Here is a 25,199-nt window from a genome sequence, read left to right as displayed (position 1 = left end):
CCAAGATGGCTGCCTTGCATGGTACTGTCATCTTGCCCACTGTAACCTATGTAGTATCTCGTCTGCTACTGTCATCCTGCCCACTGTAACCTATGTAGTGTGCCCAAGATGGCTGCCTCACCTGGTACGGTCATCCTGCCCACTGTAACCTGTGTAGTGTGCCCAAGATGGCTGCCTCACCTGGTACTGTCATCCTGCCCACTGTAATCTGTGTACTGTGCCCAAGATGGCTGCCTCACCTGATACTGCCATCCTGCCCACTGTAACTTGTGTAGTGTGCCCAAGATGGCTGCCTCACCTGGTACTGTCATCCTGCCTACTGTAACCTATGTAGTGTGCCCAAGATGGATGTCTCACCTGGTACTGTCATCCTGCCCACTGTAACCTATGTAGTGTCTCGTCTGCCACTGTCATCCTGCCCACTGTATTATGTAGTGTGCCCAAGATGGCTGCCTCACTTGATACTGTCATCCTGCCCACTGTAACCTGTGTAGTGTGCCCAAGATGGCTGCCTCACCTGATACGGTCTTCCTGCCCCCTGTAACCTATACAGCATGCCCAAGATGGCTGCCGCATCTGCTACTGTCACCCTGCCCACTGTAACCTGCGTAGTGTGCTCAAGATGGCTGCCTCTCCTGCTACTGTCATCCTGCCCACAGTAACCTCTGTAGTGTGCCCAAGATGGCTGCCTCTCCTCCTACTGTCATCCTGCCCCTTGTAACTTATGTCACCTATGTATAGACAACCTGAAGCCCACTTACCTCTTGCATTTGCATATATGTCTTTCTGCCCTTACTTCCTCCCTTAAATATTGCAAGTTTGGCCTTTTTGTAAAAATAAATAATAATAATTTAATGTCATGTGACGTATTCAGGTTTTGTTGTTTTGTTCTTACCTTTTATGTGCACTATTTTATCTTACAGAAAACCCCCACACCCTAATCTAAGTATACGTATAATAGCTGCTTTTACGGTGTCTGAAAGGCTCTAATCTCCCCATTGTAAACACTGAGGAACGGCAAGCTGGGGCTTATTGCATAGGTACGCGCAGCCCTACTGTGATCACTGTGCTATCAGTGTTCAGTAATAACCGTCTTTTGTACCGGAGAATGGGAGATAACCGCTCCGGAACGCAGCTGCTCCGCTGACTGGCAGGTTAAGCAGTTCTTGCGTTAATGATACCTGAACGCGAGTGTAATTGTGTAACAGTCGAATATTCAGAGTTAAATAATAGTTATTAGGTTTCTGGCGCAGGATTCTTTGTCTGGTGATTTAATCAGAGGTCTGAAAAGGGCTCGTCATGTCTCTCTGACGTTTGCTGGTAACTAGAAGGGTTGTGTTTGAGGGGGAAATTGACTGTAATATCATTGGTGGGATTAGCGCCCCAAGATGCCCCCTTTGTATATGGTGAAGACACTGCTGTATACAGTCACATTCTCACCTATAAATCAATGAATCTCTTAGTTACAATACTGCGTGCCCATCGTAGGCAGCAATAGTGCGTGTCATACAATGTCTCTGGGTGCTCAGAGTGGAAGGTGTCAGTGTTTTTAGGTGAAGTAAGAAAGTTTCCTCTATAGTATAAGATGCAGCTATGGAGGATTTATCTCTGCACATCCAGTAGATAAACCAGACGATGTCCTTCTGGCTAGACACAATTTTACTTTGTACGACTTCCTAATTGGGTAAGATGGAGGGGGCAGAAGCGTTACACCCCTCTGCAGTGGCGACGTCTCCTGCTATCTCCACTCTTAGAGTGTGGTGCTGGGTAGTGCCAATGTAGCCCGGTGCCCAGTGTCAGACTGGGGCATAAAGGGCCCACGGGGGCAAATGCATGCCCATGTTTAGAGGTATGGACAGTCTTCAGAGGTTTAGCTAAGCGTTAAAGAGTGCATGGTCAGGGCCCCTTGATAAATACAGTAAATATTGCTAGTATATGCATGCTAATGTGCCAGATTATGCAGCAATGCTCTGCAGAAAATACACCATAGTCTTGTCCAGCCTATGGGCGCTCTTCTCAAGGGGCTACGTCCCCTTAACCCTTGCACGCTGTTGGGGCGTGCAATATTTTTATTACAAGGAGTATTACCTCCAATCTTAATTATGTGAGTGGTTAAATATTGCACGGACAAAGGGCGTGCGATGGTTAATGGGCCGTAGCCCCTTGCGACGACATGAACAGCGCACGCAGGGCATGATGAATCACCTAGTAGATGCTGTGGTTGGGGGAGTGGTGGGTGCAGGGGAGACGCGGATGGGGAGGGGGTCCGTGGTTGCCATGGGTGGGGGAGGACCGGGTGCGGGGGTGCCGCTGGTTGGAGTGGGAGTCTGGAGCCACCATAGGTGGGGGAGGGGCGGGGGTGCCAGTCTCCTGTGTGTTATATGGCGGGATAGCATGGGTCGCTGGCCATCATTAAGATATCTGCACTGACAGGCAGGGGGCCCACCGGGGGTTACCCCTGTACCCCTGTGGGCCAGTCCAGCCCTGCCGGTGCCACTCTGCCAGATCATTGCTGATTGGCAAGAACCTGCCACTGCTCCATGTCGGCAGCTGGTGCTTCCTGCAGTACATCCCGCCACTTACCGCATCTATATTAATCGCATATGCACTTACATATGCCATTAGTATCGCAAAGGACGTCTTTCCCGATAAGATTGGCCCTTCCTGAATTCGGGACTTCCGGGTTTTGCTAGGAGGGATCCGACTGGACCCCCTCCCAGGAGAAAATGTTAAATGAAGCCCATAATCTTTAGGGTAACCCACCACGCCCAAGCCCCCAATGGTTTTCCTTGTAAATGATTGCTGCTTGAAAAAAAAACGTATGAGTTTAGCTGGAATTTTGGCACTCCGGCTGTCTCGCACTCCATTACCACCAGCCAATTGTCTCGCTGTTCTCATGTATGGCCTACATTGCACGTGGAAGTGAGAAAGCAAAGGGTCCATTACTCACTGTGTCAGGGCCCATGATAATTACCGCCCCGGAAACTGCGCTCCGTAGGCTCTGGTTTTGTTTTTTAAGGGGATTGTGGTTGGCAGGGAGCGTACCTTCATACACAAGTAATGACTGTCAATTTTTCACAAATAACAGACAGAGAACATTGTGGGGGTCATTCAGATGTGATCACTGCTGTGCGTTTTCGCACAGCGGGCGATCAGATCCAAACTGCGCATGCCTATGCACCGCAATGTGCAGGTGTGATGGACGGCTGCAACGGGGATCACCGGTCAGCGATGGGTTTGTGCACAGAATCCATTCACACGGGTGATCGCAAGGAGATTGACAGGAAGAAGGCGTTTGTGGGTGGCAACTGAGCATTTATAGGAAGCGTCCGGGAAAACGGAGGCATGTCTAAGCGTTTGCAGGGCAGGTGTCTGACGTCAATTCCGGTCCCGGACAGACAGAAGTGATCGCAGCGGCTGAGTAAGTCCTGGGCTGCGCAGAGACTGCACAAAATCAGTTTGTACCGCTCTGATATACATGCGATCGCACACAGCTAAAATACACTCCCCTGTAGGCGGCGACTATCTGATCACAGGGCTGCAAAAATTGCTGCCTAGTGATCAGGTCTGAATTACTCCTTGTGTCCAGTCATCATTATGGGGTAGCTCAATCAGACCTTGGAGAGAGAGAAAGTGGTGTAGTTGCCCATAGCACCCTGTTATCATCTAACTGTACTTTTGTAGCCTGTGCTAGAAGCTGATTGGCTATGGGCTACTTTTCCACTTTATCTCTCTCCAAGGTTTGATACATCTCCGTACAACAATAGAATCAGCGAGATCAGTATGTACATAGGATGTGATATTGTGGAGAGTAATGTATCGGTGCACAAACTGAACACACCCAGATCCATGCAAATGTTCCATGGTGCCGTCCGTGTTCATTCTCCTTCTCTGCGACATCGCTGTGACCGACGAGAACTCTGGGCAGTCATCATCTTACATGTAACATCCGACTGGCGTCACCGGAAACATCGCGTTCTACTAGTGCAACATTCTTCTGATGGCTCACTCAGGTACCATTGCTGACCCCACGGCACAAGGCTCTGCGCATCACCTGGGCTCTTGATCACCGCAACTGGAAGCAAGAAGAATGAAATGTTTATCCTGGTACGACTTGGGAAGATGGGCGTGTGGAAAAATCCCTGCCAGGCAATGCTCCCCACATGCCGATAAGGGACAATCTATTTTCAGCTGGCACGCATTGGGACCCCTGGTACAGATACAGGCATCACTGACTGGCAGATGCTATGTAACCATCCTTGCAGAACAATTTGCACCCGTTCATGTCATGCATTCAGCCAGACGGGGGGAAACTCATTCAACACAACAATGCACCACCGCGCAGGTCCACGGCCACCAGATTATGGCTGGAGGACTATAATGAGCTGAGGAGCATGGATGGTGTAATGGTTAGCATTACCGCCTCACAGCACCGAGGTCATGGGTTTGATTCCCACCATGGCCCTAACTGTGTGGAGTTTGTATATTCGCCCCATACTTGCGTGGGTTTCCTCCGTGTAATCCGGTTTCCTTCCACAATATACTGGTAGGTTAATTAGCTCCCAACAAAATTAACTCTAGCGTGAATGTGTGTGCGTGTACATGTGATAGGGAATATAGATTGTAAACTCCACTGGGGCAGAGACTGATGTGAATGGCTGAATATTCTCTGTACAGCGCTGCGGAATATGTGTGCGCTATATAAATAACTGGAAATAAGGAGATTTATGGTAAGAACTTACCTTTGTTAAATCTCTTTCTGCTAGGTACACTGGATTCCACAGGGAATAACATTGGGGTGTAGAGTTGGATCTTGATCCGAGGCACCAACAGGCTGAAGCTTTGACTGTTCCCAGGATGCCTTGCACCGCCTCCTCTATAACCCCGCCTTCAGGCACAGGAGCTCCGTTTTGTTAACCAGTCCAATGCAGTAGCAGGAAAAAGAGACAATAACAGTTAGTAGCCACAGCGAACCACATTCTCACGACAGGAGAAGGTACCAGTGGCTAATGCCATACAAACCCAAAGAAGCTAAGTGCGTCAGGGTGGGCGCCCTGTGGAGTTCAGTGTACCTCGCAGAAAGAGATTTAACAAAGGTAAGTTCTTTCCATGAATCTCCTTTTCTGTAGCGGGGTACACTGGTATTCCACAGGGAATAACATTGTGGATGTTCTAAAGTAATTCCTCATGGGAGGGGACGCACTGTAGCGGGCACAAGGACCCGGCGTCCAAAGGAAGCATCCTGAGAGGCGGAAGTATCAAAGGCATATAACCTGATGAACGTGTTCACTGAGGACCACGTTGCCGCCTTGCACAATTGTTCTAGGTATGTGCCACGGCGGGCCGCCCAAGAAGGTCCAACAGATCGAGTAGAATGGGTCTTGATAGTAGCAGGAGCTGGAAGTCCAGCCTGTACCTAAGCTGATGCAATTACCATTCTAATCCATCTGGCCAAGGTTTGCTTATTCGCAGGCCAGCCACGTTTGTGAAAACCAAAGAGAACAAAGAGAGAATCAGACCTCCTAAGTGAGGCGGTTCTCTTCACATAGATAGGGATAGCCCGTACCACATCCAAAGACCGCTCTTTGGAGGACACATCAGGAGAGATAAAGGCCGGAACCACAATCTCTTGGTTAAGGTGGAAAGATGACACCACCTTAGGTAGATAACCAGGGCGAGTTCTAAGAACCGCATGGTCACGGTGAAAAATCAGAAAGAGAGACCTACAGGATAAGGCACCAAAGTCTGAAACCCTTCTAGCAGAGGCAATAGCCAGCAAAAACAAGACCTTAAGCGTAAGCCATTTAAGGTCCACAGACTCAAGAGGTTCAAACGGAGACTCTTGCAGGGCATCCAGAACAACCGACAAATCCCAAGGAGCCACAGGAGGGACATAGGCCCTCATTCCGAGTTGTTCGCTCGCTAGCCGCTTTTCGCAGCAGTGCACACGCTAAGCCGCTGCCCTCTGGGAGTGAATCTTAGCTTAGCAGAATTGCGAACGAAGTATTCGCAATATAGCGTAAAGATTTTTCTTTGCAGTTTCTGAGTAGCTCGAGACTTACTCTTCCAGTGCGATCAGTTCAGTGCTTGTCGTTCCTGGTTTGACGTCACAAACACACCCAGCGTTCGCCCAGACACTCCCCCGTTTCTCCAGCCACTCCCGCGTTTTTCCCAGAAACTGCAGCGTTTTTTCACACACTCCCATAAAACGGCCAGTTTCCACCCAGAAACACCCACTTCCTGTCAATCACATTACGATCAGCAGAACGAAGAAAAAACCTCGTAATGCCGTGAGTAAAATACCTAACTTCTTAGCAAATTTACTTGGCGCAGCCGCAGTGCGAACATTGCGCATGCGCAGTTAGCGGAAAATCGCACCGATGCGAAGGAAAAAAACGAGCGAACAACTCGGAATGAGGGCCATAGGGAGGTTGAATCCGTAAAATATCCTGAGTGAAGGTATGAACATTAGGCAGAGACACAATTTTTCCCTGAAATCACCCCGAGAAGGCAGATATATGAACTTTGAGGAAGCCAGATGAAGGCCGGAGTCCAGGCCGTTACAGAAATGCCAAAAGTTTGTCAGTACTGAACTTGTATGCATCAAAATTCTTAGCCGCACACCAGGTAGAGTAAGAATTCCAGACTCTATAATAAATCCGAGCTAAAGCCGGTTTGCGGGCTTTCAACATCGTCCAAATGACCACCTCAGAAAAACCTTTGACCCTCAGGACTAAAGCTTCAAGAGCCACGCCGTCAAATCCAGTTGGGCCAAATACTGGTATATACAGGGGCCCTGAACGAGGAGGTCTGGGCATTGAGAAAGTAGAAGAGGACGCTCTATCGAGAGACCCTGCAGGTCTGAGAACCAATGCCATCTGGGCCACGCAGGAGCGACTAGAAGTAGTATTCCTCCTTCTTGCTTGAACTTCCGAATTACCCTGGGCAGGAGTGACACTGGAGGGAACACGTATGGCAGCCGAAAGTTCCATGGAATTGCCAGTGCATCCACGAACGCTGCTTGAGGATCCCTTGTCCTTACTCCAAAGACTGGAACCTTGTGATTGTGTCGAGACGCCATCAGGTCTACATCCGGTAGGCCCCACTTGTCCGCTAGGAGTTGAAATACTTCTGGATGATGGCTCCACTGTCCAGCGTGTATGTCTGATGACTGAAGAAGTCCGCTTCCCAGTTGACACCCGGAATGAACACTGCCGATATGGCCGGCAGATGGCGTTCCACCCATCGAAGAATCTGTGACACTTCCAACATCGCCATGCAGATTCGCGTGCCACCTTGATGATTTATGTACGCTACCATAGTGGCGTTGTCTGACTGTACTTGAACAGGCCTGTTCTGTACCAGAGGCAGAGCCAGTTCCAAAGCATTGAACACTGCCCGCAACTCCAGAATATTTATTGGGAGCTGAGATTCCTCCCTGGTCCACCGACCCTGGAGAGAGTGTTGCTCCAACACCGCACCCCAACCCCGCAGACTGGCATCCATCGTTAGAAGGACCCAGGTGGGGATCCAGAAGGGACGACCCCTGCTCAATTGTTGGCCCTGAAGCCACCAGCTCAGTGACAAACGAACTTCCGGAGTCAAGGAGATCATGTGAGATTTGATCCGGGGAGGCAGGCCGTCCCACTTGGAGAGGATTTGCCTCTGCAGAGGGCGGGAATGAAATTAAGCATACTCTACCATGTCGAAAGCCGACACCATGAGACCCAGTACTTGCATCGCCGAGTGTATCAACACTTTTGGGCGAGAAAGGAAGTATCTTATCCTGTCCTAAAGCTTCAGGACCTTCTCCGGAGACGAGAACAACCGTTGGTTGTGAGTGTCCAACAATGCCCCCAGGTGCACCATGCTCTGAGCAGGGACCAGGGAGGATTACTTCCAGTTAATGAGCCACCCGTGGGCTTGCAGGAATTGGACCATCGGTTCCAGATGACGAAGGAGAACCTCTGGGGAGTTCACCAGGATCAACAAGTCATCGAGATACAGCAGGATCCTGATACCCTGACGGTGAAGCAGAGCTGTCATAACCGCCATGACCTTGGTGAAGATTCTCGGAGCCGTGGCCAGTCCAAAAGGTAAGGCCTGGAATTGATAATGTAGGTTGCCAATAGCAAACCGCAGGTACTGCTGATGCGACATGGCAATAGGTATATGTAGGTAAGCATCCTGAATGTCCACGGTTACCATATAGTCCTTGGGCTCCAAGGCCAGAACGAAGAGCGAACAGTTTCCATACAGAATTTGGAAACCTTCACAAATTTGTTCAAAGACTTGAGGTTGAGAATGGACCGTGAGGTTCCACTCTGTTTCGGAACTAGGAACAGCGTTGAATAGTACCCCCTGTCTCTCTGAGCCAAAGGCATTGGCACTACCACTCCTGTGTCCAGGAAGGATTGTACCACCAAATAGAGAGTTTTTGCTTTCACCGGATCCGAAGGGATATTTGTTTAGCAAAACTGGGGAGGGGACATTTTTTGAAAGAGATGGCGTATCCGTGAGTGACGACTTCCCTTACCCAGGCGTCTGAAGAGGTCTGTAACCATACCTGAGCAAACCTTTTGAAGTCGAGGAGGCCAGCCTAGGAACGTTTAGGTTTGGGCTTCGAGGTTTTGGAAGTGCAAGCCTGTTTTGGGTACGCCTGACCCTTTGCTTTACTTGGAGGTCGAAAGGAATGAAAGGTGGTACTTTTAGCCTTTGGAGCCGAAGGATTAGTACTCAGCAGACATGCGGTTTTAGCAGATGCTACGTCAGCAACAATCTTGTTCAGATCTTCCCCAAAAAGGATGTCTCCCTTAAAAGGGATAACCTCCAAGGTCTTTTTAGAGTCCAGATCCACAGACCAGGACCGCAACCGCAGAATCCGGCGTGCCAGAATAGACATAGTAGACGCTTTGGCCGCCAGGACACTGGCATCAGAGGCTGCCTCCTGAATATAATGGGAGGCTGTGATAATATATGAAAGACATTGTCTGGCATTATCAGAGAAAGTAGAAGGTAGCTCCGCTTCAACTTCTTGAGCCCAGGCTTCAATAGCCTTTGCAGCTCAAGAAGCCGCTATAGTGGGTCTATGCACAGCACCTGCAAGGGTGTAAATAAACTTTCAGCAACCCTCCACACGCCTATCCGTCGGTTCCTTCAGAGAGGTGACGGTAGTGAAAGGCAGAGTAGAAGACACCACCAGACGTGCCACATGTGAGTCCACCAGTGGCGGTGTTTCCCAATTTTTACTTAACTCTGCAGTGAGGGGATAACGAGCTAGCATCTTCTTAGACAGGGAGAATTTATTTCCTGGAGACTCCCAGGATTCCTGACGTATGTCAACTAAATGGTCAGAATGGGGTAAGATTAATTTAGTGACCTTCTGACATTTGAACTTTTCAGGTTTCTTAGACATATCTGGAGGTGCAGATTCATCATCAATCTGAAGAATCAGTTTGATAGCCTCCAAGAGGTCAGGAACATCCACCTGTGCTGTAGATTCCTCATCAGAAGCATCTGCATCAGTGTCTGAGGGGTCAGTGTATATCCTACTTGCCTACCTGACCCTCTCCATGAGGGAGAAAATGCTCTGTTCCTGGACTTTCCTGGTAATGTATGATTGCCATCACCTGTGGCGAAACACCTTTCTTATCAATTAACTAGCTCACCACAGGTGATGGCAATCATACATTATCAGGAAAGTCCAGGAACAGAGCATTTTCTCCCTCATGGAGAGGGTCAGGTAGTCAAGTATGGTGTATATGCCATCTTCATCGGATGAAGTATCCGAAACATGCGTGGATTGTGAGGAAGAAATGGCCCGCTTAGAAGACCCTTTGGTCCTAGGGGGCGAGGGTCAGGCTTTTGTTTAACCAAGGACTGATTTAACTGCTGTAACTCATACTTGCCTACCTGACCCTCTCCATGAGGGAGAAAATGCTCTGTTCCTGGACTTTCCTGGGATGTATGATTGCCATCACCTGTGGTGAACTAGTTAATATAAGAAGATAAGAAAGGTGTTTCACCATAGGTCAGGGGTTCTCAAACTCTGTCCTCAGGACCAAACACAGTGCATGTTTTGCAGGTAACCCAGCAGGTGCACAGGTGTATTAAATACTCACTGACACATTTTAAAAGGTTCACAGGTGGAGCTAATTATTCCACTTGCAATTCTGCGAGGAGACCTGCAAAACATGCACCGTGTGGGGTCCTGAGGACCGAGTTTGAGAACCTGTGCCATAGGTGATGGCAATCATACATCATACCTCCCAACATGACCCTCTCCAGGAGGGACACAATGCTCTGCTTCTGGACTTCCTTCTTAATGTTTGATTGCCATCACCTGTGTTGAAAAGGTCAGTGGATAAGAAAGGTGTTTCAGCACAGGTGATGGCAATCATACATTAAGAAGGAAGTTCAGGAGCAGAGCATTGTGTCCCTCCTGGAGAGGGTCATGTTGGGAGGTATGTATACATTACCAGGAAGGTCCAGGAACATTTTCTCCCTCATGGAGAGGGTCAGGTAGGCAAGTATGCTGTCACTGAGTTGACAGAGTATCCACCCATGGTAGATTTAAACACAGGGACAATATGTAATTGTACAGGCACAGGAAGTCCCACAGTCCAGTCCGGGTGCCACCCCGGGTTTTTGCAGGACAGGGCACAACAGTTCGAGTGCCCAGGCTAAGGCGACCTGGGTTTAGGACTGGACCAAGAGGAAGCCCCAGGGAGGTGTTGGGACACAGCAGGTTGTCTCTTTAATGTGTCAGAGATTATCTGGCAGTTGGAAATTATATTATTGTATTGCTGCTGATACACAGAAATACCCGGCAATTTCATACATGAGATCCCATCCATGCAGGTCCGGTCCAGGTATTGGAGCAAGCGCTCCCAGCAATCAGGCACACCTGTGCCACACTTTTATAAAGCTCGTTAGGGCAAGGGCTCAGGGCTCCTGATGCCAACAAGTGGCCAGCGATAGAGGGCGGGCCAGTGGGTTAGAGACAGGGAGCCCGAGATTGTGTACAGACTGTTTATGAACTGGTGCCTAATTAAGGTATCCATTGAACTTGCTGTGAAACGTCTCTTTATTATGCTGTGGAAGTAAACGGACTGCCTTTCTTCATACAACTGTGTCAGCGTCTTGTCTGGTGGAAGGTCGCTTGTTACAATATATATACAGTGTGTGTGTGTATATATGTGTGTGTGTGTATATATATATATATATATATATATATATATATATATATATATATATATATATATATATAATCCAAATACCTTATACAAGCAGCGGCACTCAGAGACTTTTAAAAGTGAAACAAATTTACTTGTTTCACTTTTAAAAGTCTCTGAGTGCCGCTGCTTGTATAAGGTATTTGGATTATTGATCATTTTCAGAGGGCACCGGAGCAAAGTTTCTATGAGAGGAGAGTGCCGGTCCTATATGCTATATATATATATATATATATATATATATATTTATAAAATGTAAAACACTGATTTTCTGAGTCTATTTTCTGTCCATCTCATTTTTGCATTCTCGAATGTTGTCCACAAGAGAATTGTCTTCTACAATATTTTAGTCAGTCTTGTTAAAAACCATTTTGCAGAGAAGCATAACAAGAAGTCTGACAGGTCCAAATATCCCAGGGGATTCTCAATGAGCAGTAAAGGTATAGACAGGGCGAGTTGTCACCAGCTGCGCATTGACAATGAATCGATATGATGACAAGACGAGCTCTGCTCTAGGGGAGCCAGAAGAAGCTGCTGCATATATATATATATATATATATATATATATATATATATATATACACACACACACAAAATACTGTGCTAAGGTTTTAGGCAGGTGTGGATAAAATGCTGCACAGTAAGAATGCTTTCATAAATAGAAGTGTTAATAGTTTATTTTTTATCAATTAACAAAATGTAAAGTGAATGAACAGAAGAGAAATCTAGAACATATCTATATTTGGTGACCGCCCTTTGCCTTCAAAACACCATCAATTCTTCTAGGTACACTTGCACACAGTTTATGAAGGAACTCGGCAGGGAGGTTGTTCCAAACATCTTGGAGAAGTAACCACAGATCTTCTGTGGATGTAGCTTGCTCAGATCCTTCCGTCTGTTCATGTAATACCAGACAGAGTCGATGATGTTGAGATCAGGGCTCTGTGGGGGCCATATAATCACTTCCAGGACTCCTTGTTCTTGTTTACGCTGAAGATAGTTCTTAATGACATTGGCTGTATGTTTGAGCTTGTTGTCCTGCTGCAGAATACATTTGGAGCCATTTAGACGTGTCGCTGATGGTATTGCATGATGGATAATTACTTGCCTGTATTTCTCAGCATTGAGAACGCAATTAATCCTGAACAAATACAGCCCCAAACTTGCAAGGAACCTCCACCATGCCTCACTGTTACCTGCAGACTCTCATTATTGTATCACTCTCCTGCCCTTTGGCGAACAAACTTCCTTCTGTTACAGCCAAATATTTCACATTGAGACTCCTCAGTCAGAGCACCCGCTGCCATGTTTCTGCAGCCAGTTCCTATGTTTTCATGCATAGATGAGCTGCCTGGCCTTGTTTCCAAGTGAAAGGTATGGCTTTTTGGCAGCAATTTTCCATGAAGACCACTTCTTGCCAGACTTCTCCAAACCGTAAATGGGTTGATCTGGTCTCACTTGTTTCTGCCAGTTCTGCGTTGAGGGCACTACCGGACATCTTCCAATTTCTAAGGGAAGTAAGTATGATGTGTCTTTTTTGTTTCATGCACTAAGTTTCCTTGGCCGACCACTGTGTCAATGGACCTCAACGTTGCCTGGTTTTTTTGTGCTTCAATGCTTAGAAATACAGGCATATACTTATCCATTATACAATATCATCAGGAAGGTGTCTGATTGGCTCCAAATTTATTCTGCAGCAGGACAATGACCTCAAACAGACAGCCAATGTCATTAAGAACTATCTTCAGCATAAAGAAGAACAAGGAGTATCGGATATACGCCTATAACAAGCATATCTGTAGTTTAATTTGTTGATTTGTCTTTTTCCACAACTCCTAGAAGAGAATCACTGAATGGGACTCATGTGACAAGACCTCACAGTGGTAAAGGGTAGTTTTCCCAAACCAAATATAAACTCTTTATAGCTTATGTGTCTGGTATTCTTCCATTCATCCGGTATGTGTACTGAGCCGGACTTCCCAGAAGTGACCACATAGTGCCGTATATTCTGTAACACTAATATTTATTCAAAACACCACACAACTCAACAAACAAACAAACAAACCAAAAACATGTAGAGAGTGGGCTTATCCGTGTCCCCCAGTGCACAGGGTGGGCAGTGTCCACTGTGAAGGGTGAAGTCCAATGAAAAGTTTCCCCAGAGAACTCAACGAATGTCCAATAAGTCCAAAGTACAGGAACAGACGTTAAACTGACGCGTTTCGTCTGGTCACACTAGTGTGTGCAGTACCCCTGAGGAGGCCAAATCACGCTGCCGGGGCCAGTGTAGCCTCATCTCAGGACACAGCCACTGGCTTCAGCATGTCCAGTAAACGGGGTCAGCACTCCCCCATTTATTCTATTATTATTTCTGATGCCCCAAAGGCATTATTGCAGTAGTCTACTTATGTTCTTCTTGGTCGCAGAGCATGCACTTCCTCATATACTGTGCTGCTGAATAATGGACCCGGTGAGGTTATAGCTGTCTATGTACTGGGGCCCATAACATTTCTTCCTAATACCAGTAATTTCTCTGCGAGTCCACGCCTGTGGCTGCACTCGCTCCATCGGGAGCTGTCCGTGGTACTGATGTTCCCACAGCACTGAGCTGGGAAGATCAAGATTAGTTGGGAGGGCCATGTACACAATGCGGGATGGGTTACCCATCAGCGAATCTTTGCACCATGCTGATGAGAGCAAAACATTCATACACTCGACCATGCATGGGTGCGGACACTATGAGGGGATGGACGGCTCTCCACAGGCTGGCCACAGAGGTTAGGGTTAGACTACGGGGGAATGAGGGGTGCAGTTAGGGTTAGGCTGCAGGAGGGGGAGGTTAGGGTTAGACTGCGGGGGAAGGGGGGGTGCAGTTAGGGTTAGGCTGCGGGAGGGGGAGGTTAGGGTTAGACTACGGGGGAAGGGGGGGTGCAGTTAGGGTTAGGCTGCAGGAGGGGGAGGTTAGGGTTAGACTGCGGGGGAAGGGGGGGTGCAGTTAGGGTTAGGCTGCAGGAGGGGGAGGTTAGGGTTAGACTGCAGGGGAAGGGGGGGTGCAGTTAGGGTTAGGCTGCAGGAGGGGGAGGTTAGGGTTATACTGCGGGGGAAGGGGGGGTGCAGTTAGGGTTAGGCTGCAGGAGGGGGAGGTTAGGGTTAGACTGTGGGGGAAGGGGGTGCAGTTAGAATTGGGCTGCAGGAGGGGGAGGTTAGGGTTAGACTGCGGGGGAAGGGGGGGTGCAGTTAGGGTTAGGCTGCAGGAGGGGGAGGTTAGGGTTATACTGCGGGGGAAGGGGGGGTGCAGTTAGGGTTAGGCTGCAGGAGGGGGAGGTTAGGGTTAGACTGTGGGGGAAGGGGGGGTGCAGTTAGGGTTAGGCTGCAGGAGGGGGAGGTTAGGGTTAGACTGTGGGGGAAGGGGGGGTGCAGTTAGGGTTAGGCTGCAGGAGGGGGAGGTTAGGGTTATACTGCGGGGGAAGGGGGGGTGCAGTTAGGGTTAGGCTGCAGGAGGGGTAGGTTAGGGTTAGACTGTGGGGGAAGGGGTGCAGTTAGGGTAAGGCTGCGGGAGGGGGAGGTTAGGGTTAGACTACGGGGGAATGAGGGGTGCAGTTAGGGTTAGGCTGCAGGAGGGGGAGGTTAGGGTTAGACTGTGGGGGAAGGGGGTGCAGTTAGGGTTAGGCTGCGGGAGGGGGAGGTTAGGGTTAGACTACGGGGGAATGAGGGGTGCAGTTAGGGTTAGGCTGCAGGAGGGGGAGGTTAGGGTTAGACTGTGGGGGAAGGGGGTGCAGTTAGGGTTAGGCTGCGGGAGGGGGAGGTTAGGGTTAGACTACGGGGGAAGGGGTGCAGTTAGGGTTAGGCTGCAGGAGGGGGAGGTTAGGGTTAGACTGTGGGGGAAGGGGGTACAGTTAGGGTTAGGCTGCGGGAGGGGGAGGTTAGGGTTAGACTACGGGGGAATGAGGGGTGCAGTTAGGGTTAGGCTGCGGGAGGGGGAGGTTAGGGTTAGACTACGGGGGAATGAGGGGTGCAGTTAGGGTTAGGCTGCAGGAGGGGGAGGTTAGGGTTAGACTGTGGGGGAAGGGGGGGTGCAGTTAGGGTTAGGCTGCAGGAGGGGGAGGTTAGGGTTAGACTGTGGGGGAAGGGGGGGTGCAGTTAGGGTTAGGCTGCAGGAGGGGGAGGTTAGGGTTAGACTGTGGGGGAAGGGGGTGCAGTTAGGGTTAGGCTGCGGGAGGGGGAGGTTAGGGTTAGACTACGGGGGAATGAGGGGTGCAGTTAGGGTTAGGCTGCAGGAGGGGGAGGTTAGTGTTAGACTGCAGGGGAAGGGGGTGCAGTTAGGGTTAGGCTGCAGGAGGGGGAGGTTAGGGTTAGACTGTGTGGGAAGGGGGGGTGCAGTTAGGGTTAGGCTGCAGGAGGGGGAGGTTAGGGTTAGACTGTGGGGGAAGGGGGTGCAGTTAGGGTTAGGCTGCGGGAGGGGGAGGTTAGGGTTAGACTGTGGGGGAAGGGGGTGCAGTTAGGGTTAGGCTGCGGGAGGGGGAGGTTAGGGTTAGACTACGGGGGAAGGGGGTACAGTTAGGGTTAGGCTGCGGGAGGGGGAGGTTAGGGTTAGACTACGGGGGAAGGGGGTACAGTTAGGGTTAGGCTGCGGGAGGGGGAGGTTAGGGTTAGACTACGGGGGAAGGGGGGGTGCAGGTAGGGTTAGGCTGCAGGAGGGGGAGGTTAGGGTTAGACTGTGGGGGAAGGGGTGCAGTTAGGGTTAGGCTGCGGGAGGGGGAGGTTAGGGTTAGACTGTGGGGGAAGGGGGTGCAGTTAGGGTTAGGCTGCGGGAGGGGGAGGTTAGGGTTAGACTACGGGGGAAGGGGGTACAGTTAGGGTTAGGCTGCGGGAGGGGGAGGTTAGGGTTAGACTACGGGGGAAGGGGGGGTGCAGTTAGGGTTAGGCTGCAGGAGGGGGAGGTTAGGGTTAGACTACGGGGGAATGAGGGGTGCAGTTAGGGTTAGGCTGCAGGAGGGGGAGGTTAGGGTTAGACTGCAGGGGAAGGGGGTGCAGTTAGGGTTAGGCTGCAGGAGGGGGAGGTTAGGGTTAGACTGTGGGGGAAGGGGGGGTGCAGTTAGGGTTAGGCTGCAGGAGGGGGAGGTTAGGGTTAGACTGTGGGGGAAGGGGGTGCAGTTAGGGTTAGGCTGCGGGAGGGGGAGGTTAGGGTTAGACTGTGGGGGAAGGGGGTGCAGTTAGGGTTAGGCTGCGGGAGGGGGAGGTTAGGGTTAGACTACGGGGGAAGGGGGTACAGTTAGGGTTAGGCTGCGGGAGGGGGAGGTTAGGGTTAGACTACGGGGGAATGAGGGGTGCAGTTAGGGTTAGGCTGCAGGAGGGGGAGGTTAGGGTTAGACTGTGGGGGAAGGGGGGTGCAGTTAGGGTTAGGCTGTGGGAGGGGGAGGTTAGGGTTAGACTGTGGGGGAATGAGGGGTACAGTTAGGGTTAGGCTGCGGGAGGGGGAGGTTAGGGTTAGACTGTGGGGGAAGGGGGTACAGTTAGGGTTAGGCTGCGGGAGGGGGAGGTTAGGGTTAGACTGTGGGGGAATGAGGGGTACAGTTAGGGTTAGGCTGCAGTAGGGGGAGGTTAGGGTTAGACTACGGGGGAAGGGGGTGCAGTTAGGGTTAGGCTGCGGGAGGGGGAGGTTAGGGTTAGACTGTGGGGGAAGGGGGTACAGTTAGGGTTAGGCTGCGGGAGGGGGAGGTTAGGGTTAGACTGTGGGGGAATGAGGGGTACAGTTAGGGTTAGGCTGCGGTAGAGGGAGGTTAGGGTTAGACTACGGGGGAAGGGGGTGCAGTTAGGGTTGGGCTGCGGGAGGGGGAGGTTAGGGTTAGACTACGGGGGAATGAGGGGTGCAGTTAGGGTTAGGCTGCGGGAGGGAGAGGTTAGGGTTAGACTACGGGGGAATGAGGGGTACAGTTAGGGTTAGGCTGCGGGAGGGGGAGGTTAGGGTTAGACTGTGGGGGAAGGGGGTACAGTTAGGGTTAGGCTGCGGGAGGGGGAGGTTAGGGTTAGACTGTGGGGGAATGAGGGGTACAGTTAGGGTTAGGCTGCAGTAGGGGGAGGTTAGGGTTAGACTACGGGGGAAGGGGGTGCAGTTAGGGTTAGGCTGCGGGAGGGGGAGGTTAGGGTTAGACTGTGGGGGAAGGGGGTACAGTTAGGGTTAGGCTGCGGGAGGGGGAGGTTAGGGTTAGACTGTGGGGGAATGAGGGGTGCAGTTAGGGTTAGGCTGCGGGAGGGGGAGGTTAGGGTTAGACTGTGGGGGAAGGGGGTACAGTTAGGGTTAGGCTGCGGGAGGGGGAGGTTAGGGTTAGACTGTGGGGGAATGAGGGGTACAGTTAGGGTTAGGCTGCGGTAGGGGGAGGTTAGGGTTAGACTACGGGGGAAGGGGGTGCAGTTAGGGTTGGGCTGCGGGAGGGGGAGGTTAGGGTTAGACTACGGGGGAATGAGGGGTGCAGTTAGGGTTAGGCTGCAGGAGGGGGAGGTTAGGGTTAGACTACGGGGGAATGAGGGGTGCAGTTAGGGTTAGGCTGCAGGAGGGGGAGGTTAGGGTTAGACTACGGGGGAATGAGGGGTGCAGTTAGGGTTAGGCTGCGGGAGGGGGGGTTAGGGTTGGGCCCTGCGGTAGCTATTGATCTGTCATCAGCTAAACATTTTGTTTCCTATCTCTTTAGCTGTGGTAGCTATAGTTATGTATTACTCCATACTGCGGTGTTATGTAATAAAGTGCTGTTGTTATATACTATGTCGGGACTCCTCTGCGAGCCCTGGCCGGAAACACGCCTCCGGTGAGGATGATCTCACGGTTACGGTGCAGAAAGTATTTCCAGACTGGAGAATTCTCTGATTTCACAGATTTGAACCCTTTAATAATGTAATAATAATCTGTACATACAGCGATGGCCGCTCCCTGAGGAAGCGTCGGTTTTCTCTGGATTTTTGCCTCTTCTTGCTGTACAATGCATATTGTAGACTCCATATTTGTGAACAATATTTGTAGAGTTGTGTTTAACATAAGACAATTTTATATTCTTGGTACTTCAGATTTAGTGGGCCTTGAAATATTGGTTTAGGCAGGAAGGCAGGCGCAGCGTTCATTACTTACAAAGCAGACTTATAACGCAACCGCCGCCAGCAGAGCTGAACAATGGGTCTAATTCAGCTTGAGACAGTAATTGCGATTTTCTCAATCCTGCTTCTGCTAAAAATTGCTGAAGAGCCGCCCACCGATACAATCGCAAAATTGCGTATACAGTTGACAATCGCGGTTGACCCAGCGCTACTCACAATAGTGAGAATGCAGTCGCACCGGAGCCATGTTTTTAGTCACAATCCATTGCAACTGACGTCAGATACGAGACCTGAAAACGACCATGATCCGCCTGCGTTTTTCCCCACAAACGCCATGCGCAATGCATTTGCAGTCTGCTGATAATCACCCCATTTGCAATTTTGCGATAACTGCAGCTGAATAAGGCCCCAATGTCAGTGGTATATCGCTGCATCTGATACCAGGAAGGAACACGGGGTGACTTAGGCAATCTCCGTATAAAACGTGACCCGTTTCTTTGGACCATATACTCTGCTTCTCTGAGAATCTCTAAGTACACGCTGGAATTATGGGCCTGAGTCAGACCTGGACGCAGCTGCGCGGTCGCTTGCCGCGGCCACACCCATTGGGTCTGCGCACGTATCCCAGAAGGATCTTGCCCTGCGCGGGGTGGCCCCTAGCATGTGAGGAGCTGAACGCAGATCTGGGTGCGTATGCAGCGCCTTGCGTCCATCTCCGAATACCCCGCCATGTTTATTAAGTACACAACTCACCCTATAAACACTCTGACAGCTTATTCACAATAATTCCTCTTTCTTTATTGTCTACACAACGATCACCGACCTCCTCCAGGATTTGTGATGTCCTACCTGTGAGCAGCACATTTATTCCCTCTATTTACCACCAGTGCCGGATTTCCCACTAGGCACGTGCATACGGGCGGCACCTTCTGGGGGCGGCCCAGCTGTCTCCTCCCCCTGAGACATAGCAGTAACCCACGGCTGCTGCTGACCGCTCACCCACCCACCGCCTCCCATCCTCCCACCGGGCTGCTTGGCTCAGTGGCGCACGGAGGGGCAATTTTTTTTTTACATCGCATATCTTTCCCGCGATTTAAGCCCTGCCCATCCTTGTCTTAGGCTCCACCCCTTCTTTAAAAAATCCAATGAATCGTGGGTTACGCTACAATTCCTCCTTCCTGCTCTGTGTCCGGTGTCTGCGGCTCCCTTTGATCCCCACTGCTGACCCTCCACTATCAAAGACTCCCTGCTGCTTCCAGAGTTGGTGTTTCATCTGCCTGATGTCCTGATGGCACTAAGTATATGTGTGTATGTACATATACAAATATATTGTATATATGTCTGTCTGTCTATCTATCTATCTATCTATCTATCTATCTATCTATCTATCGGTATACTGTATGTACATATGGGGGGGGGGGGGAGCGGCCAATAATGTTGTGCCTATGGACGTCCAGACCCCTAAATCCGTTTAGCAAAACGCTCCCAATGCCTGCCTAAACCACAGTGTCTCACGCACCAAGCGATGCCGTACGCCAGTCAGAGCATAATTAAACCACGAGGATGTCACAGCATACTTGCCACCACTCCCTGAATGTCAGGGAGACCGCCTTAAATATTATCAATCTCTCTGATTGCACCTTAGCCAGTGCCGGCTGTAACATTAGGCAGCTGCCTAGGGCACCATGATCTGTGGGGCATCCCAGAGTCTGCCTAGTATAAAATGAAGACAGTCTTTGAGAGAAGCATCCTTGCTGAAAATAATGCAGGCTGTTGTCACCTCCACACTTATACCTGAGTGCATGTAAAGATTTTTGGTGTCTGAGTTGGGGGGGGGGCAGTAATCTGAACTTCTACCTAGGGTGCCGAGAAACCTTGCACAGGCCACGACCTTACCCCGGTTATGTAGCTGTTACATACAGTACCTGAGGAGGTGAAAATTCGTATGGGATCATCAGTCCAATTTCCCTGCAATGGTTAGGAGGCACAATAACTCCTATGGCTACAAGTATTTTCAAATGAGATTTCTCATAGCCTCGAGAGTTTATAGACAGATGTAGCCACGCTCATCCATCGGCATGTATGGTGCGACTAGTGGCCCGCGTCTGTGGTGTGCACGTGCGTATGCATGTGCACACCATACACTTCTATGGTGCATACGCATGCTGCACTTAAGGCCAGTACTCACTGGCCGATGGCAGAGAGATGTGTGCTGAGCGAACCGCTCAGCACACATCTCTCCCGGCGCTCAGCACAGCGCGATCTGTGCTGAGCGTGCGGGGGGAGACGGGGGGGGCCGCTCACTTCACCCAGCGGGTGAAGTGAGCGACCCGCTAGATTGGCCTGCATGCAGGCCAATCTAGCAGCAGCGATAGCGATGCGCGGGGCTGCGCATCGCTATCGCTGAGGGGGCTACACACAGAGCGATCGTGCTTAAAATCTAAGCAATCTAGTCAGATTGCTTAGATTTTAAGCAGCGATCGCTCCGTGAGTACCCCCCTTTACTCGCAGCACGATCACAGCATGTTACAATGTGCGTGCCCGGTTAGATGCATTGCAGCAACAACAAGCGTGGTTACATCGGTATGTGCCTAACTATCAGAGATATGTGCCGATGCCCGTGATTTGGTTCTAATTCATCGTTGGGTTTAGCTTTGGATATGCATTTTTTACAAAACAGGCTAAAAACGCCTAAAATCATGCAATTTGGGCCTGTTTTTTATTCTAGAGTATTATTAACCTCAATAATAACAACATTCATTTCCAGTGAATTTTGTCCACCTCACAACTCACAATGTTGTTTTCACCAATATTGGCCAAAGGCTACAGTGACCTGGCTGGTTACTAAGCGACAGAGCAGCGTCACAAACACACGGCAGTTTATAACATGTCTATGAAACATTGGCAAATAGCAGTACAAGATGCAATTGTCCTATGACCCTCCCAACCAATCTCATGTTCGCTATTAAAAAGGATATGCACAGTATAATAAACCAAGCACTTCAGCAACAAGGACTGCCAATTTTGTAACTCAAGTGCTTGGTTTATTTGAACCCCCACAAAAAATTTTTTTGGAAGGACTACCTCTGATCACTAATAAGGAAGTTGATGATGAGAGTGTTAATTACAAATTATTATCATTTGAAAAATAGTTTTCATGAACTCGCTGCAAATGATGTAACATGGAGGTTAACGTCCCTACCTCTATGGCTCACAAATGGAGCAGAAGAACCTTTGCAAATGTTGTCAGGATTTGCGTAAAAATAATCCCATACCCAAGAGGTGGCTTTTTTGGTCTTATGCCAAGGCATCACAATGGCTTTCTTTTTTTCATGGGCAGGGACTGCACTTACAAAAACATCATCTACATCCTCATCATCTTCATTAGTGTCATTAATTTCCGTACTATCATGACTGTCAGCAGTCACAGCACTAGTACTTAGTTGCTGCTTCTACTCTTCTATTAACTGATCGTGATCCATATCAACTAATTTACACAGTGTCATGGCAACTGCTGAACTTTATTAAATGCACAATTTGTACATTTTTTTTAAACTACTTATTTGTTTTTCCCCCACAAATGACAACTCACACTGTGGAGTCAGAGTGCTTATATTTATAAACGCAGTGTGGCACAGCCCCTATTGAGCTTTATTGAACACACAAGTTGTATAATAATGGTCGCATGCGCCGGTGTGCAAAAATAATGGGTTAATGTTGCACTGCAGGCAGTGACAAAAAAACAAACTCCACTGTGCAGTGTGCACCAAGGGTTAATGCTGCCCCTGTATTAGGACTTGTGTGACACACTTAGCCAATATGAAAGTAGTAATAGATGAGATGTTCCTTCTTGGACTATTAAACTAAAAAATAATGTTTTGCCGTCTGCCTACATGATCCATCTAGCTAGCAAATAGTACCGAATGGCGCAGTTTATGGGCAAGCACTCCTTCTCTATTGTAGCGTATTTTTGTTCTCCCGACAACATCTTATTGCTCAAGTACAATACTGGGTGTTCTACTCTCTAGATTTCCTGGGACAGGACTGTACCTAAACCAACATCAGAGGCATCTGTCTGGAAAAGAATCTGCGGGCATATTCGGGTGCCTGCAGTTCCAGCGAGGCACAAAGGGCCAGACGAAGATCTGCCCATGGTGCTTCAGTAAGACTGGTCCACTCCAGCCAATCTGGACAGCAGTTTTTTCAGCAAGTCTGTTAATGGAGCCGCTCTAGTCACAAAGTGACTGATAAACCACCTATAGTAGCCTACCAAGCCCAGGAAGGCTTTGATCAATTTTTGATTGCCTCAACCTTTCTATCTGAGGTTTCACCTGACCCTGTCCAACTGCGTAACCCAAATATTTAGCTTCTCCCAGGGCCACTGCACATGACTCAGGGTTAGCTGTGACACCTGTGGTCAATGAGGCCAGTTCTGCCTCAACCATAGGACGAGGTGATTCCCAGTCTTGTGAGTGTATAAGGATGTCATCTAGATAGGCAGCCGCATAGGCAGTATGTGGTTTCAGTACCTTGTTCATCACCTTTTGGAAAGTAGCTGGTGCTCCATGCAATCCAAAGGGTAGGACGTTGTACTGGAAAAGGCCTTCAGGGGTAGAAGAAGCTTGGCTGTGTGTGTAAGAGGAATCTGCCAGTAGCCCTTTGTGAGATCAAAGATGGTTAAATATTTGCTGGCTTCCAAACTTTCCACCAGTTTGTCCACCTCTGGTATCGAATAGGCATCAAACTTGGACACACAGTTTAAGGGGTACATTTACTAAGCAGTGATTAGAGCAGAGAAGTGAGCCAGTGGAGAAATTTCCCCATCAACCAATCAGCAGCTCTGTATGATTTTATAGTATGCAAATTATAGATGTTACTTCAGTGCTGATTGGCTGCCATGGGCAACTTCTCCACTGGCTCACTTCTCTGCTCTTATCACTGCTTAGTAAATGTCCCCCTAACTTTCTAAATTAATTGCAGAACCGAAAGCTGCCATTGGGTTTTGCTACACCACTCACTGCTAGACTCCTCAACTACCCCCAGTTGGACCATGCTCTCTGTCAGGGTACCAAACTTAGGACGTAAAGCCCATCTTTATTCTCGGACCACCTAAAATACAGCGCTCACACAGATAAAGAGAACGTGCCTTAAAACAACACATTTATTGAAATATAATGTAAAAAAAAAAAAAAAAAACATTTCATGCTTTCTCAGATTAAAACACAGTCTCCCTAAAAGTTCCAGCAGAGTTTCCAAAACTCATCAAAGGCAGTTGCCCCAAATTTAACACAGCTCCTGCCAGGATCTCAGGTAAACAACTCCAGAATACTCCTAAGGGTCCCGGCCACACAATCACTGCTCTTCACCAACATGGTGGGGTCCCAGGGGTGCTTGCTGGGAGATGTAGTGCAAGCCAATAACTGCTGTGGAGGCAAAAAGTCCCAGCACAATCTTTACCCAGAGGAGAGACCACCTGTTTTAGTAAACAATAGGACACCCATACAACAGTCTTACCCCTCACACTCTCCATGTCCCTTCAAACCGCACTTCACCTAGCCTCAGGGATCTGGTAGGGCATTTGTTTCACTACTACCCAACATGACAATCAAATCTGTGCACTACCATCTTCTCTACCTGACCCTTTTTCTCTGTGGACAAGGTAGCTTCTGTGGCAATCATCATGCCATGGTTTCAATACATTTACATGATATATCTTTTCCTTCCACCTTCCGGCCTGCCGGACCTTATAGTTCACAGAGCCAACCGTCTCTACCACCTCATAGGGTCCCTGCCAATGAGCGAAGGGCTTACTCTCTTTGGTTGCCACTAGAACCAAGACCTTATCCCTGGGATAGTAGGACCAGGTTATCGCAGTTGTATCATAACTTTTCTTCTGTTGACTTTGCGCTTCTTCTAAGTGTTGGGGCACCAAAGGGGTTATCATCCCCAATCTCTTGTACATTTGGGAAACAAATTGTACCACGTTTGGTTTTCTAGGCCCCTGTTGTTCCCAACCCTCCTTTAGCATATCCAAAATGCCCCGGGGGTTGTCTCTCATACAGTAGCTCAAAAGGGCTAAACCGCGTTGAGGCTTGGGATACGTCTCTCCACTATGGCTTTATTTTGTCAGGATGATACAGTATACTCTCTAGTCACTGGCCAGCTTTCTCTGCATCGGTCATCATCATAAATCCTACCAGACAGCCTTTTATACCTTAGACTCCTCCTCCCCTTCCCAGACTGACACTCCCACCTTGCTTTTAAAAGAGAGCTCTTCACAGCTGCTCTGGTTGATTATTCACATGCTTTCAGCTGCCCCAGGTTGAAGAAGAGAACGGCACTGAAATTAATCAAGCATGTAAGACACACATTTCTTATACTCTAAATGTATTGCTTTGCTGGGTTTAACAGATAAACACCCCTGGTTCCTTTGTAGCACATTGCCCTATGGCATATATATAGTCACATAGGTTATATTTTGCACTATCAGCGTCAGAGGGCTTTTAGCAGGCTATGAGAGTGAGCACTGAACACGTGGGGGCTTATACAGTATATACATTGGGGACAGAGATGAAAAAGAAATCAATCCTATCTCTCTCACAAGTAATGAGCATAGGAAAATAACTTTTGTCTGCTCATATTTGGTGCTGTGCGCATATTGTGGTGCAACTGTCTCTGCATCTGTAACATATGCGCCTGGTTTACCCGTATCATCACCCGTGTATACTCACACCTGCCCTACCCTAGGCAAAAAAAAGACACGTCTCTTACCCGGCATGTAAACTTATGTGCTGGCCCGCATTTGCTTTTACACGCCAGTCCTAAACTTTTCCCATATTATGAATATGCCCCATTCCAGCCAGCTGCAGGTGTAAATAC

The sequence above is a fragment of the Pseudophryne corroboree genome, chromosome 8, assembly GCF_028390025.1.
Source record: "Pseudophryne corroboree isolate aPseCor3 chromosome 8, aPseCor3.hap2, whole genome shotgun sequence".
NCBI lineage: Eukaryota > Metazoa > Chordata > Amphibia > Anura > Myobatrachidae > Pseudophryne > Pseudophryne corroboree.
This window is presented reverse-complemented; position numbering follows the sequence as displayed.